Genomic DNA, 18,092 nt, shown 5'->3' with positions numbered 1-18,092 from the left:
TTAATAAATATTGTTTGCTCTATTACTTTCCAAAAATGCTTTTTTTTTTTGGTGAGGAAGATTCGCTCTAAGCTAACATCTGTTACCAATCTTTCTCTTTTTTTGCTTGAGGAAGATTAGCCCTGAGCTAACATCTGTGCCAATCTTCCTCTATTTTACTCTCGCCAATACTAAGTATTACTACTTACTTAAAAAAAATTGGTAATCTTATAATGTGGATACTTACTTTCCACTATATTCCTAAATTGTAAATGCTACAGCCTTTTAAATACGAGGTTTAACATCTTCAAGGAATGAGTTTTTTAATTAGGCTTACTACATATGTTGATTGTGCTACATAATATAGAATTCTGACCGTGTTCCAGATGTTTATATACATTCCTGACACCAATTCTACAAAAGGGTCATACTTTATATTATACTCCATTTCTATGTTTGTGCAGTCACATCTCTTCCACCTTGCCCATATTTGAGCAAACTTTACACGGCCCAATTCTCATTATACAATATAGCTGCCCAAAAATAAATCTAGAGAAGTCATATATTATAAAATGAGAAGCATTAAAAAGCAGAATTAGTCTCAAATCATATATGTGGCATTATCTCACAGTTTATATTAATATGAAAACACTATATATATACTAGGAAAAGAAAGTACATTTAGTTTAGAACAAATATGCCCAGGTAAAGAGGGTGTTCAGGGGCCGGCCCTGTGGCATAGTGGTTAAGTGCACGCGCTCCACTGCTGGCGGCCTGGGTTCAGATCCCGGGTGCGGACCGATGCACCACTTGTCAGACTATGCTGTGGCAGTGTCCCACATAAAGTGGAGGAAGATCGGCACGGATGTTAGCTCAGGGCTGATCTTCCTCACAAAAAAAAAAAAAAAAGAGGGCGTTCAGGATGAGAAATCTATTACCTAGCTATTATGAGAATAGAAGAAGCAAAATTGTATTACCAAAAACCTTAAGATGCTTCGGAATCATCTATATTTATGTATACAAATATGTAAATATACATATGCAGGGGCTGGCCGGTGGTGCAGCGGTTAAGTGCATGCATTCCGCTTCAGCGGCCCAGGGTTCACAGGTTCAGAACCCAGGTGCACACTGACACACCGCTTGTCAAGCCATGCTGGGGGGGCGTCCCATATAAAGTAGAGGAAGATGGGCACGAATGTTAGCCCAGGGCCAATCTTCCTCAGCAAAAAAAAAAAAAAAAAAAAAAGGAGGATTGGCATCACATGTTAGCTCAGGTCTTCCTCACACAAAAAAAGATATATATACATATGCATGCACTTAAGGACTCGATATTTAATTAGCATAACGTGTTATGCTTTAATTTAGAATGTTCAAAAACTAACTAACGTTTTCTAATCACAAAATTTCATTTGAACATGAGTAATATAGTAAACAGAAAGAGCATGGCATTTGAAGTCAGACACACATGGACTTCACAACTTGTTTCTGCAACTATTTGGTTTATAACCTTAATTCTGAACTGTAGTCACCACGTCTTTAAACTAGAGATTTTACCCAACTTGCACGTAGCAAGTGCTTAATAAATGGTAGCTATTATAATAAACTCAGATAAAATGAAGGAATTCTGGAAGAGAACTAGTGTTAAAAAGTTGGTAAAATAACACAAATCTTAAACCATAAACTAAACATAGCAGGCAATTATTAAGAAACAATTATAAGCCTCACACAGTGCTATGAGCTATTTGAAAGGATACAACAGATAAACAAAAGTAGTATTAAAGTCATCCCTCCTCAGTAGGAACTACTCAACTACTCAGAAAACTAGTAAACATGAAACAAGAAGAAGAAAAGTAAATGATAGGCATTAGGTCCTCTTCTGAAACACCCTAAAAGCTCATATAGATCATCTTTGCTTGGTTGATCAGAAAGGTTTCATGGAGAATGTCAAATTGGAATTAGGGGTCCATGGAGGATAAGAATATCTGGATAAAGAGAGGAAAAAAATAAAACATGGAGACAAGAAAATACAAATGAACTAATGTAACATTCAAGTCCAGACAAAGTATGTGTAGTCTAACTGGAGAAGGGCTTATTCAATTAACTAATAGAAAGTAAAGTTGACGAGGTCGGGCTGGACCAAATTTTGATCCTAAAAAAGAGCCAGTTTGCAATTAAAGGCGATCAACAACAAGAAGTCTTTATCAAATATATAAATAAATAAAACTATTGTTTAGAGAGGAATGGACCAGCAGCATTATTCAGGATATAGTTGACAAAGATAAACCTGAGATATTTAGGGAGCGGGATGGAGAACTCAAACTTAGTTATTTTTCTCTAAGTCCTCTGCAGTTTCACATAAATTCTAGAATCAACTTGTCAATTTCTTCCAACGGGTTTTGACTGGGATTTTGCCGAATCGACAAATTAATTTGGCGAGATCTGACATGTTAACTATATTGAGGCCTCTAATCCAGTGGTTCTCAACTGGGGGCACTCTGTCAATGTCTGGAGACATTTCTGATTGTCATGACTAGGGGTAGGGAGAACATTATTCATTACAGTCTCAAATTAGAAAAAACTGAAATGCCCATTAACAGTAAAGCAGACAAATTACAATATATTCATACAGTGGGTAACCTCTACAGGGTCATCACATTTTTTCTTAATGGAACAGATAATAAATACTTCAGGCTTGCAGGTCATAAGATCCCTCATACAACTACTCAACTTTGCCCACTTAGTACAAAAGCAGCCTTAAACAATATGTAAACAAACAGGCATGGCTGTGTTCCACTAAATTGTATTTGAAAAAACAGGGAGCCAGCTGTGGCCATCTTTGCCAACCCCTGCTCAGTGTCAATGTCTATATTACAGTGGCGGTCACAACGGGCTGGAGGGGGCGGGGGGTGGTAGTAACATCTAATGGGTAGAGGCCAGGGATGCTGCTAGACACCTAAAATTACACAAGAAAAACCCCCACAACAAAGAATTATCTGGTAAATATGTCAATAGTGCCAAGGCTAGGAATCCCTGCTCCACAGTGATGGAAATTAGTAAACTACAGCTTCAAAAAACATGAATGCATTTGAAAAAACATAATGTTTAGATAAGAAGCCATATACAAAAGAATATATACACTATGATTCCATGTAAATAAAGTTCAGAAACAGATAAAACTGAACTATAGTGTTGAGGGGATGCATATTTATGCAGTAGGTTAATAAAGAAAGGAAGTATTTACCACAAAAATTAGGATGGTGATTACATTTAGGGGAAGGAAAGGAGACAGTGATTGGGATATTTTGGGATAGGTCACTTGGGGGCTTTCTGGATTGCAACAATATTGTATTTCTTATTGTAGATGTGGTTGAACAGGTATTCATTTCACACTTTGTTAAGATATATATTTGTTATATGCACTTTTCTAAAGCTATTATAATTTACAAATAATGATAAACCAAATACTATGTAAGTTAAATGTGACAGAATGGAAGATAAACTTAAGAAATTTTCCCAAAAACAGAACAAATAGAAAATGGAAGATAACAAAACTAAATAAGGGCCGGCCCCGTGCCTTAGCGGTTAAGTGCGCGCACTCCGCTGCTGGCGACCCGGGGTTCAGATCCCGGGCGCGCACCGACACACCACTTCTCCGGCCGTGCTGAGGCCGCGTCCCACATACAGCAACTAGAAGGATGTGCAGCTAGGACATACAACTATCTACTGGGGCTTTGGGGGGAAAATAAATAAATAAATAAAATCTAAAAAAAAAACCAAAAAACTAAATAAGAACGTTATAGATGTCCAATACCTAACTGAGAAGAGTTCTAAAAAGAGAGAATGAAGAAAATAGAAGGAAGGAAATTTATAAATAATAAAATAATAATACCTTATAAGAATCTTCCAAAACTGAAGGACATCAAGCCCTTCTACCCCACCCTCTGTTCTCCACACAGCAGACAGCATGATGCTATAAAAATGTAAGTCTGACTGACCTCTCCTCTTCTCAAAACCCTCCAGTGGCTTCCTATCTCATTCACAGATGGAAAGTAAAAGCCAAAATATTTATCACGGCTTACAAGCCCTCCAGCCTCTGGCTCATCATTTAGTTCTCTCTCACCTATCTCTAATACGCCCGTACCCATTTCACTTCAGCCTCACTGGCCTCCTCCTTGCCATGACCAAAAATATGCCAAGTGTTCTCCCTCCTCCGGGCCTTTGCACTCTGCCTATAAAATAGAGGATGACTAATTTTTGTCATAAAGTCCTGAGAGGTTAGTTGACATTTAAAACTATGCACATGAGTGATTTATAAAAAATAAAACAGATTTCAATAAAAAGGAACCTCTGTTGTTAAATGAATACACATTTAGGATTGTCCTGTCCTCCGATGAACTGATGTTTTTACCATTATGAAATGTCCCTCTTTAACCCTGGTAATACTTGCTCTACAGTCTTGACCCAATATTAATAGAGCCATTCCAGCTTTCCTATGATTAGTATTTACATGGTGTAAATTTACTATTTTATTACTTTAAATATATTGGTATTTTTATATTGAACATATACTTGTTACAGACAGCATATAATTGGGTCTTGTCTTCTTTTGGATTAACTGAGTCTTTTTTAATATTCTATTTTATCCCTTGTATTGGCTTATGAACTATACCTATTTGGGTTTTGTTGTTGTTTGTTTCTTTTTTTTTATTGGTTGCTCTCGAGTTTGCAGTATGCATCTAAGTTATTATACTATCTTCCAATAATATAGTATTTCATGTATAATGTAAGACTTATAACAGTGTATTTGTCCTTTAAACTATTGGTTGTTCTCATATGCTGCTCATCCTTAATTTTCAATTCTTATCTAAGACAAAAAAAAAACAGAGCAGTTGGTGTGGGTTTCTTTTCCTTTTGTAAAGGTTAGTCTGTTTGCTAGCTAGGTTATTCATCTGGTGTAGAATTTCTGACAGAAAGTTCTATGTGGAGCATGGTGAAGGCAATGATAGAAGGAGGACAGAAAGAATTAAAAATATGATATTCAAAGAGATAAATGGCAGAGAATTTTCTAGAATTATATAAAGACAGAAACCCTGTGATCCAAGAAACTTGATGAATCTCTAGTAGAATAAAAACAAATTCACACCTAGAAAAAAGTCTGGAAAATATACACCAACTGCTAACATATTAAAAGAAATATACCTGTACACATATATATAATTCATTTTTATAAAAACTTGTTTTAAAGACTAGGAAAAGAAATGTGGGAATAAGACAGAGAAAATAGGAGGAAATATAATCCAAGAAGGTATAAGATAGACTAAATTGAAGAAGAAAAACAAGGAGAAGAAGGAAAACTCTTTGAGAAAGGTGGTTTAAAATAAAACAAAAAACAAAAAAACATGGTAGTAAAATTATCTTAAAGGGCCAACCAACATTTACACTATTTCCATTATGTCTAACAAAATGTCTACAGACACCCTATAAGTAGCTTAGGAGAGTATCTCAAAAAATGCAATATTACATTAGCCACAACTCTAAGAAAGATATAAAGGACCTCAACCTGGAAATTAGAAGCAACAAAGCTCCTAATACACTCCCATCACAGTTATATACAATCCTTTAATGCTCTGAGCGGCTAGTATAACTTATAATAGGAAGCTCTAGAACATAGAGGCTAAGAGGAACTATATTCTGAATAAATTATCAGAAATTATTATTAAAAGCCCTATTTTTGGCATCAATAAATGTCTGTGTATGAGAAGCTACCTAAGGTGCTGAAATGACAAATGTTAAATTTTTTAAACATATGGTTATTTTTCCAAAAATACTATAATATACAAGGTTCCAGTAACCATGTCAGAGCCTATGTATTAAATAGCCAACAAGAATACTTTTTAGGGGCCGGCCCCATGGTGTAGCGGTTGAGTTCTGCACGCTCCACTTCAGCGGTCCAGGTTCAGTTCCCGAGCGCAGACCTACACCGCTTGTCGGTGGCCTTGCTGCAGGGGCAACCCACGTACAAGATAGAGGAGGACTGGCACAGATGTTAGCTCAGGGCAAATCTTCATCAAGTAAAAAAGAGGAAGATTGGCAACAGATGTTAGCTCAGGGAGACTCTTCCTCAGCAAAAAAACAAAACAACAAAAAAACATAGTTTATGCTTCCCTACTTTTTCATGGTCACTATCAATAATTGAATACTTTTTAAAGATAATCCACCACCCTTGCATGATTTAGAAAAGCTCAGTGAGTGGCAGAATAATGTGGTTAGAATCAAGGCAGCATTAAGACAAATTAAAAACATTAATACTGTATTAACCAAAAAGTATACTGCAAAAAATTATATTTAGCTGTTTATTCAGTATCTGCCCAGGAAAAAACTACTTCAGACACTAGGAAATTTTACAATAAATATGTGTTAACATGTACATAACCCACAGTTTATCAGTCCACACAACCATATGCTACTTACAGCATACACCCGACACACATGCATAAACCACTCAATTCTAGCCTAAAGAACGCTACTGCGTGGTCAAATGCTAGGGTTGGTCTGTTTACAAGATAGGTAATTATATCCCCTAATAAAGAGATGTAAAACCTCTTATGACACCCAAGGATCAACTATATCAACTAGTAAACTTTGGAGATTTGTTCAGTTCCTTTAAAGATTTACAGATTGCAGAGTAGTAAATTTTGCTGAATAACACAAAGTTCTTACTGAGTAAGCAACAATTTCCCCAAGTATTACAATATCTGAGAAATAAGAACCAAACACAGAGTATCGAAGTTAATAATGTATAGTGGATCTCTACTACTTTGTGGCAAAATATTTCTGAGGAAATAACCCTCTTATTTGAAAATAAAATGATTAATTGGACTTCATTTAAATTGAGATGAAAAGATAAGCCATGGACAGAAAAAAAAATATTTGCAAATCATATATCCAACAAAGGACTTGAATCCAGCATATGTAAAAAACTCTCTAAATTCAACAGTAATTGGCAAAAACATGAATAGACATATCACCAAAGAGGATACAGGGATTTCAAACAGCACATGCAAGAAGTTCAACATCATCAGCTATTAGGAATTGTGCAAGGAGTGGTACTACAGAAAACCATGAGATAAAAATCTAATCTTTAAAAACTCAAAGGTAATAACTAAGAAAGAGAAGGAGAAGGAGAAAGGAAAAGAACATTCCAGAAGAGGTTGAAGATATAGAGGATTTTGCAGAGGACAGACAGTGACTTCCAGAGAGCCCAGTCAAAAGGATTCAGGAGTTGGGGTAACTATAGGGGTATTAATAGAGAGATTTGAAAAGTCTGACAAGTGAATGCTATATGGAGGAGAGTGTAAAGATGAGAGATGACCTTTGGGCTTCTTACGGTGATTGAGATAAACAAGGACAAAGAACATAAGGAATTTAGTCCTCATGGTCTCAAAATAGTGACGGCAACACTCTGAGGACAGCGTGAGAAGGGTAGAGGGAGACGGTGATGAGAGAGGCGGCAAGAATTCTGGAGCCACTTCTTCCCTCCTGCCCATGGTGGAGCGAAGGTCATGGAGCTCCCTCTTGACATCTGCTCACTTTAGCCACTTTATCAGAGAAAATTTCAAAAAAAAATTACAGTTTACTTCATTTGTCCTCATGATAGTTCTGTGAGGTAGGTTAAAGAATGATACTAATTACATTTGAAAAACCATAAAACTATGGTATACAAAGTTAGATGACTAACTAGAGATCATAATATAGTGGTCCTTTCAATAATACGAATAAAAATACCAAGAGCAGATGTTAGCTCTATACATGCAGTCATTGTTCTAGTTAGAGAAAAAATATATAGATATGCAGTACTTTAAAAATGCAGAACTGATTTAATACTGTTAAATTTAAAACATTAACAAACTAAAGAGTACATCTTTATACAAAAAAATCTCTCAAGGCAAAATACATACAGAGAGAAATGTCCCTCCCTTTTATTTCCTCACTCTACACTTCTAATTCTCATTTCTGATTTCCATTTCTGACCAGTAAAGACTGCTATATTCAGCTTCTCTTGCTTGCGTCTTTCTCCTCTCTATCTAGGGCACTGAGTACAAAGAATCAGACCATTAATAATCTTTGTTTCATTTCTCTTCAATGGTGAATGCTTGGACCTCTTCTTTATATCTTAATAACATAATAAACACCTATAAACCCATCACCCAAGATGAGAAGTAAAACATTACCAATAACTCCCATTTACTTACATAGACTCATACATCCTAAAGCCTGTCACCCACCTACTACCAGGTAGCCACTCTCCTAAATTTTGTGCTTTGCAGACACACATACACACAGACACACACACACACACAGTTGTATTTTTATTTTTCACATTTAAAATTAGAGTTTTGATTAGTTCATGTGTCTGGTTGTTGCTGTCGACTATAAAGTTATATAAACTCAGTTGGCCTCAAATTAAATTCTTTCCATGTTCCAGAACTGAAAATAATGGAAATTCTAAAATATTCCCAAAGTAAACCCATATATACATAAAAATGGCAAGGCACAGTAACAGCAACAAGAGTGAAAATTTCAATGAAAACTAGGTTAAACAGTAGGTGCCAAGAAGACACTTCAAATGATAACAACTGAGGCCCAGGCCTCTTGTTTTTAAGACTAAAAGCATCACAGGCAAAGAAGAAAAAAAAAGCCATTCTCTGAAAGGCAAGAACCATAGTAGTCCCTTGATGATAATAAGAGCGGAGAGAAAGTCTAAGCCTCCTTTACCTATTCATGATATCAAAAGAAATAAAGGAATCCCTTGGTGTTTTTATCATTTTCTTTTGCTACTCCATCTAGCACCAGAGAGAAAAAAGCACAGTTGTACTTTTTAAAGAATCTGAGACTCAACTTCTCCAAAGACACGTTAAATTTTAAATAATCCTACAAACAAAATCCAATCCCAATTTATTTCTTTTCTTCATTTATAAAACTTCATACAGAACTTTTACTATGTACTAGGTGCTGTTCTAAGCAATCTTAAAGTAAATTAGCCAAAACTTGGAATTAAAAAAAAATGCTGAACTTCCACATCCAGCCATAATGGAGTAACAGGGATTGGATTTACCCTCCTGCTGGAAAACTTTAATAGATAAAATGTATGAAAAGACAGTTTCCAGACGCTGAACTACAGGCAGCACAGGACAGTGACACTTGAGACAAGGGAAACAATTGATGTGAGCCCTATCAATGCCCCAACATACTACTCATCTATTTTTTTAAGTATTGTCAATGGCTGCTTTTCCACTATGATAGCAGAGGTGAACGTAGTGACAGATACTATATGTCCCACAAGCCTGAAGTATTTCCTATCTGGTCCTTAAAGAAAATGTTTGCACATCCCTGCCTTAGACTAAAGGCTGTTCCAGGCATACTAAACAAAAAGTCAAGTAATTTAACTGTATTCCAGAACAAACCCCAAAAATATTTAAAGAAATACAAAATACCAGCCCTGAGCAACATACAATTCACAATGTGTGGCATCCAAACAAATATTTCAAGGCATGCAAATAAGCAAGAAAATATGATCCATAATAAGGAGATAATCAATACAACAGAATGCCATTTAAACTGCTATGATAAACACTCCATTTATTCAAGAAAGTAGAGGAGAGTGTGAGCATGTTAAAAAGACATGGGAAATCTCTCTATACACATAGACACAAGCAAACTCCTAAAAATGAAAAACGCAGCACCTGAGATGAAAAATACACTGGATAGGTTAATGATTTATTAGATACTGCAGAAGAAAAGATTAGAAACGTGAAGAGGCAGCAATACAAACTATTAGAAACACAAAAGGGGAAAAAAGATTGAAAAAACTGAAAAGAGCATCAGTGAGTTGTGAAACAGCATCAAGTGGATTACAATACACGTAGAGAAGGAAAGAAAAAATATTTGAATATGCTCTACGAAATACACTGTCAAGAGAATAAGACAAGCCACAGACTGGGAAAAAATATTTGCAAAAAAAAAATATATATATATATACACACACACACATCTGATAAAGGACTGTTAACTGAAATATACAAAGCACTCTCAAAACTCAACAATAAGAAAATAACCTGAGCTAAGGACCTGACAGATACCTCACCAAAGAAGATATACAGAATGGCAAATAAGCATATGAAAAGATGCTCCACACCATATGTTATTAGGGAAAAACAAATTGAAACAAGGAGATACCACTACACAGCTGCTAGAATGGCCAAAATCCAGAACACGGGCAACATCAAATGCCGACGAGGATGTGGAGCAACAGGAACTCTCATTTCAGGGAATATATGGGAAGTCTCTGTACTTTCTGCTCAACTTCTCTGTGAACCTAAAACAGCTCTAAAAAGTAAAGCCTATTTAAATATATATATTCTATTTTTAAAAAATATTTGAATAAATAACAACCAAAATTTTTCATAAATCCACTATTTTTGAGAAACCACCATACCAACTTTCCACATTAGCTACACTATTTGCTACACTAGCAAAGCAAAGCTCCAATTTTTCCACATTCTCACCAAAGCTAGTTATTTTCTGGTTTTTTAATAATAGCCATCCTAATGGGTATGCAGTGGTATCTCATCGAGGTTTTGATTTGCATTTCCCTAATAAGGATGTTGAGCATCTTTTCATGTCCTTATGAGACAACTGTATAACTTCTTTGGAGAAATATCTATTCAAGTCTTTTGCCCACTTTTAAATCAGGTTGTTTGGGTGTTTTTGCAGTTGAGTGTTTTGAGATTTTTATACAATATGTGAAATGCTATAATATTAATTGAAAGTAGGCTGTGCTAAGTTAAATATATAGACTGTAAATCATAAAGAATCACTAAAAAACAAAACAAAGAGATATAGTTAATAGACACAATAAAGGAGATAAGGTGGAAGCACAAAAACACTCAGTCCAAAAGAAGGCAGAAAAAGTAGGGAAAGGCAACAATGAACACATGGGAAAAACAAAACAGTAAAATGGTAGATTTAAATCAATTCCCATTAAGACACACAGTGAATATAAATGGTCTAAAGACACAATTAAAAGACAGAGTGAAATACTGGATAAAAAAGCAAGACCCGGGCCGGCCCCAAGGCATAGTGGTTAAGTTCAGCACATTCCGCTTCGGTGGCCTGGGTTCACAGGTTCGGATCCCAGGCACGGACCTACACCACTTGTCAGCCATGCTGAGGCAGTGACCCACATATAAATAGAGGAAGATTGGCACAGATGTTAGCTCAGGACTAATCTTCCTCAAGGAAAAAAAAAAAAAAAAAAGCAAGACCCAATTATATGCTGCCTACAAGAAATGCATTTCACACATAAATAAAATAAAAGGTTAAAAATAAAAAGATCTGGGCCAGCCCAGGTAGCCTAGTGGTTAACTGTGGCACGCTCCGCTTCGGCAGCCCGGGTTCAGTTCCCAGGCACAGACCTACACCAGGTCCTCTATTTACACAGCCTGTCAGTGGCCATGCTGTGGTGGCGGCTCGCATACAAACAAGAGGAAGACTGGCAGTGGATGTTAGCTCAGGGCAAATCTTCCTCAGCAAAAAAATAAATAAATAAAAATAAAATCAATAAATAAAAAGATCACTAAAGATATATCATGCCAACACTAGTCAAAAGAAAGCAAGAGTATCTATACTAATAGAAAAAGTAGGTTTCAGAGCAAGGAATATTACCAGGGATTTCATTAACAGCAAATGGATTAATTCATGAAGAAGACTTTACTATCCTAAATGTTTTTTGCTCCCAATAACAGAGTGGCAAAATACATAAAGCAAAAACTGATAAAATTACAAGAAGAATACACAAACAATTATTATGGAAGACGTCAAAAACCTTGTCTCTATAACCGATAGAATAAGCAGAAAGACAACCCGTAGGATACAGAAGAATGGAACAAGATAGACCATATTCTGGGCCATAAAACTAATTTCAAAACACTTAACAGGATTGGAATCATATAAACTATGTCTTCTGATAACAATGGGATTAAATTAATAACAGAAAGCTATCAGGAAAATCTCTCAAAATTTAGAAACAAAATAACATCCTTTTAAATAACCCATAAGTCAAGGACAAAAATCACAAGGTAACCTAGAAAACGTGTTGAACTGAATGAAAAAAGAAACACAAAAATCACAAACTATAAAAGGAAAAAAAACTCAGCAAATTGGAAATTAAAAATTAATTTAAAAATTAAAATGTAAAAACTTTTGAAAATTAAAAACATTTGCTCTTAAAAAGCCTAAACATACTCTCTTTGGTAGGATGTCGATAATAGGGGAGGATATGCACATGTGAGGCTGGGAAGGTATAAGGGAAATCTCTGTACCTACTGCTCAATTTTGCTGTGAATCTAAAGCTGCTCTAAAAGGTAAAGTCTATTTAAAAAGAAAAAAAGGCTATTATGGCAAGTCACAGGAAGGGACAAATTTTTGTACATATTTTACATATATCTAACAAAGGACTTGTATCTAGAATATATACAGAACTCTTACAACTCAATAATAAAACAATGTTATTAAAAATGGGCAATAGATTTAAACAGTTTATAAAAACAATAAAATGACAAGCACAAGAAAAGATGATCAATATCATTAGTCATTAGGGAAGTTGGAACATTGCTGGCGGGAACGCAAAACAGTACAGCCACTTTGGAAAACAGTTTGATAATTTCTTATAAAGTTAAATCTACACTTATTATATGGCCCAGTAATATCACTCCTAAATACTGATCCAAGAGAAATGAAAACATATCCACAAGCAACTATTCAGAGCAGTTTTATACATAAGAGACAAAACTGGAAACAATCCAAATGTCCATTCATTGGTGAAAGGAAAAACAAATTATAGTATATCCAGACAGCGGAATACTACTTAGAAAGAAAAAAAAAAAGGAATGAACAACAGAAACACACAACTACATAGATGATTCTCAAAAGCATTATGTGAAGCAAAAGAAGCCAAGTGCACAGAAATGTTATACATTCCATTTTTTCAAATTCTAGAAAGGCAGAAACAATAGTGACATAAATCATATTAGTGGTTGCTGGTGTTCCAGGCGTCAGAAGGTAAGGACACAAGGGAACTTTTATTTTAAACAACTTTATTAAAATATAATTCCCATAAATACATTTCACCAATTTAACGTGTACAATTCAATGGTTTCTAGTATATTTACAGAGTTGTGCAACTATCACCACAATTAATTTTAGAACAAGCCATTTTAGTAAGTGTGAAGTGGACAAGGGGACTTTGTGCGGTGATAGAAAGGCTTGGTATTTAGACTGCGGTAGCAGTTACATTACTGGCTCCATCTATCAAAACTTATCAAATTGTGTAATTAAAATTGATGAGTTTCATTGTGTGCAAATTATTTCTCAATAAAGATGAATTTTTTAAAGGCTTACTTTAAAATAACTATTACTTAGAAAATTATAAGTTTTTATTTTCACACCTAGGAATGTGTTATGATAAATGAACACAGGTTTCCAAGACCATAACTTGTCCAATTCACTAAGACACCCACATTCTTCTTTACAGTTCTACAGTAAAAAGCATTTACGCTGTACTGATACTAATCAGCATCTCCATTACAAGTCTGTTTATTTGGGTCAGAATCATTAAGCTCACATGTAATTTAGTTGCTTCATGTTACACCTTTGTTTTTATCTGATTCGAGATATCCATCACTAACCCTTTTGATGTACTTTTAATAGTTTATACCAAGTCCTGTAAAAGGGAACCAACATTTCTTTTAAAGAGTTGATTCAATTTAGGGTGAACGTAACTTGAATAGACTACAGCTGTCTTTGTGACATACTTTATCCTGACAGCTTAAAATTTAAAATGTAGCTATGTAGAATAATGGATTTCCTATATATTGGTCCCCATGTTGACTATTTTCATTGCCCTTCACCCTCAGACTAAATAACCAAGAACTCCAAACATAATGAGGACACTAAGACAACTGAAGATATTTTAGACCTTCAAAATGGAAGAAAATATAGAGAAACAGAGCTACATTTTACATATTCCAATGAATACACAACTGTTTGATTTCTGCAGTCAGAGAGACAGCCTAGAAACACCTGGATTTGGTAAAAGTGTCTCCCTGTAATAATGGAAAATTCATATACTGGGAGACAGCGAGGCCTAAGTGATTAAGAGGCAAGCTTTAAAGTTCAAATTCCAGCCCCACCACTTATCAACTACATGTCTTTATGCCAGTCACTTAACTCTCTGAGATTTAAGTCTCCTCACCTGTAAAATAGGATAATGGTACTCACCTGGCAGAATAATGGTAATGGAGTGATAATGTATATAATAACCTAGAATTTCATCTGAACAGTATCAAGCACTATTATTCACTTGATTTATAAACTTGCTTCCCCTCTTTTCTGTTCAGTATACTTCCCTCTCACTGTAGCCCTCATAGGAAAAGTCCCTAAGTACAGGGTTCAAATAGGCATAAACTGAGAATACTCTCAGATCAGTTTTTCAAATTCAACCCCACGGCATCACAAAACTAAAAAACTAAAAAAGCAGCACTTCTAAAACAGACATTCTCCCCTAGAAACACTGTTTCTTTGACCAAAAACATTAGAAATTTAAGACGAACACAACATAATTTCCCCAGTTGTAATTTACCTAAATCACAGGCTTAGCAAAATTATGTAAAAACCAAAATGATCCCAAGTAGCAAAGGCCCCAGTGACAAAGACTAGGTGTTAAGGAAAAAACGCACAAGGCAAACTGAGAAGTAATTAGAGCAGAAAACATTAGGGAAGCCCTAAATCTCATAGTTTGGCCATTTAAAATGTCAATAAGCCTGTTTCCTCTTTGCAAAATACTGGTGATGACTGTAAGCAAATGTCAGTTGGCCTACTTTTGGAAGGTTGCTAATGTTTTGGTTGAACAGACTCTGTGTGTGTGTGTGTGTGTGTATTTATAGGATTTACTTGTTTAACCCATCATTAAAATTTTACAACAACAACAAAGTTACGGCAAACCCTTCTGGAGAAGTTAATAAGAATTTCTGAATTCACACAGCTGAACAAATCAAACAGCTCTTCTTTGAACGTGATAAAAACCACATTTAAGTTGTTTGAAAAGGATGAAATAGGTAGTTGTACCTTAAGAAAAATAATGAAAACTTGACACCTAGAAAGCGCACTCTATTTGAGAATTTACAAAAAATAAGTAAATGAGAAAAAGTTTAACTAACAACTCTAAAGTTGTTCTGCTCATGTTTGTTTCTAGAAGAATAACTTTACCCATTCATATCATAAAAAAATAGCAACGATTAGTATTTTTGGCTGCATGGGTGGCCTGTTTACAATATTACAAGCTTCAGAAAATACTTGGCATTTATATGCCAGTAGGAAAAAATAGGTTGGATCTTAGGTTTTTTTAAAAAACTTTTTAATATTTTGAGATGTGAAATTGTGAATTCCTCGCATAGCAGAATGAACAATAATAGTACCTTCTCAGCAGTAAGTAATAATGGAATAATCTAGAAGAAATATAAGCCAAGTTGGCCACTGGATGTTTTGGACGAGTACCAGAAATTTGGCTCATAGACACCTGAGGAAACTACAGCCCCAAAGAGTCCATCTGTTCTCAGAATAAAGGTCCTCACTTATAAGAATTTGTTCTAAAACATTCTTATATGGAGAAAGTTCAGGTACTCAGTATATTGGACTCCTAAGGATAACGAATAAAGTTGAATCCACATTTCTAAGAAATCTGGTTCAGGTCCAAGGCCATCAGCAATAAGAAAACAGCACGAGCACAAGGCTAATATAATTCCTAAGAGAGTTACAAGTTCTACTAGAGTCAAAAACAGTGATATCCATTTGGTTACTGACAAATGATAAAAAATACTTTACAAAAGTAGAGTTCTAGCTTTTCTTTTGTAAAATATTGAATAAATTCATTTTGGGGCACCACTCATATTCCACACTGCAGAGAATGCAATGATTTGTAGTAAATCACTATTCCTCTGACTCCAAAGAAATATATTATAGGAGGGGAAAGACCACAATAAAGGAGAAATTTCCTGAAAAACCTATGAAAATCAGAGGTTAGCAAGGAATAATCAAGAAAATATAAAAGAAAAAGAAAAATAACAAAATGAAAAAATTTGAATTCAACTTTCAATGAGAGTCACGATTTAAATTAAACATGGTAAAATATGCAAAGATTTTCTTTGCATGAAACTAAAGACATATAACATAAGAAACGGATACATTTCACCAAATAACAAGACAAATGGCAAACTATATATGAAGTATATAGGACACATATCCATAATAATACACCACTAATAACAATCTAGCAAAGAGCTCAAATCAATAAGAGCAAAAGAGTACAAACAAGCATGGTATTAATTAGAATAAACAGCAAAAATATGAAGATTTCTCATACTCTCTAACACTCAAAGACCAAAAAATTACAAGTAAAGAGGATTTTCCTCCATCACATAGGCAAAGACTGAAAAGATTCATTATAGCCAGTAGAGGACAGAACTGGGAAAAAAAGGAATTCTCACATATAGATGTCAGTATACTCTCTCTGAGAAGCAATTTTACATGTATCAAAATTTTTCATGTACATATTCTTTGACCCAGTAATTCCTCTTCTAGAAGTTATCCTAAGAAAATAATTCCTGGTATATTTTTTAAATGTACATATACAGAAGTATATAACAACATAACCTGTTAGAGGGGAAAGTTAAAATTAATATAAATGTTCATAAAGTGGAATGATATATAATTTTTAGCAATGCTGAAAGGAATTCATAGTTTTGAAATGGAAAGGTGTTCACAATATAAGCTATTATGAAAAAACCTACATACACAAACCCAAGAGCCAAGACATGTAATACATGTAAAGCACTTGAATTAGGCCCTGGATATACTACTGCAAGTTAATTTCATGCATGTGTGAATAGCTGAGGGAAAAAAAATCAGGAAATGTATACCCTAAGCTGTTAATACATGCTTAGTATCTGGGGGAAGGAAAAAAAGAAGGAAAGAGGTAACCTGGGTTTACCTCTGATAACATAGGATCCTGTGAATTTTCACTTTCTACATTTCAGTATTCCTTGAATTTTTACAATGAATATTTTAACTGGTTAGAATTATATGGTTTTTATTTTAAGAAATTAAAAACATATTACTGCAAAAGGGTCCTCTGACCCTACTCCTTGGAAGTAACCATTATTAGCATAAAGTCTATAACCCTAGAAAATTTTTAACTTGTATATTAAAACATACATATTGATATATTTTATTTCACAAGTGAGGTATTGAGATACTAAAACCCATAATGATTACTGAGAGTAATGAACAAGAAAAATTTATGTACTTTACTTGGAATTAAATTCTAGAAAGATTTGAAAGATAATAAATAACAGTTTTTATCTGATATAAGAAAACCAATTGATTGGTCATAGGTTTCTGAACAATGTACTGAAAAAAATTCTAATGCAGGTGTAGGCTCATTAAGAAAGTCATCAATTATTGATAGTGAAGTGAAAAAGTAGGGAAGTATAAAAGGGACCATGAAAAAGTAGGGATGCATAAACTATGTTTTTTTGTTGTTTTGTTTTTTGTTTTGCTGAGGAAGATTTGCCCTGAGCTAATATCTGTTGCCAATCTTCCTCTTTTTCTGCTTGAGGAGGATTAGCCCTGAGCTAACATCTGTGCCAGCCTTCCTCTACTTTGCATGTGGGTCACCGCCAGGGCATGGCCAACAAGTGGTGTAGGTCTGCACCTGGGACCCAAACCTGCAAATGCAGGCCGCCAAAGCACAGCACACGGAACTCAACCACTACGCCATGGGGCCGGCTCCTAAACTATGCCAATATAAGTAAATGGCTATTAAATACAATGATGACCTTCTGTGGGATAAGAGGACATCCAAATCCTTCAGTTTTTCACTTGTAGTTAGGGACGAGACCTTCCACAGAAACACCTGCAGAAAAGGAACTTGCTTTTCTTCTAGGTCATAACTTTTAAAAGACTATACCATGCAGCAACATTCAACAAATATTTATTAA

At 34.9% G+C, this 18,092-nt stretch overlaps 1 protein-coding gene across 7 annotated transcripts in view; it reads right to left on the bottom strand.

Moving 5' to 3' along the window:
- BCAS3 (BCAS3 microtubule associated cell migration factor) overlaps nt 1-18,092 on the bottom strand; it is a 562,723-nt gene that overhangs the window by 498,353 nt on the left and 46,278 nt on the right. The window lies entirely within an intron of this gene.

This window comes from Ceratotherium simum, chromosome 16 (assembly GCF_057802395.1).
Source record: "Ceratotherium simum simum isolate JZ-2026a chromosome 16, ASM5780239v1, whole genome shotgun sequence".
Lineage (NCBI taxonomy): Eukaryota > Metazoa > Chordata > Mammalia > Perissodactyla > Rhinocerotidae > Ceratotherium > Ceratotherium simum.
The sequence above is the reverse complement of the archived record's forward strand: the minus strand, read 5'-3'. Positions and strand labels throughout refer to the sequence as shown.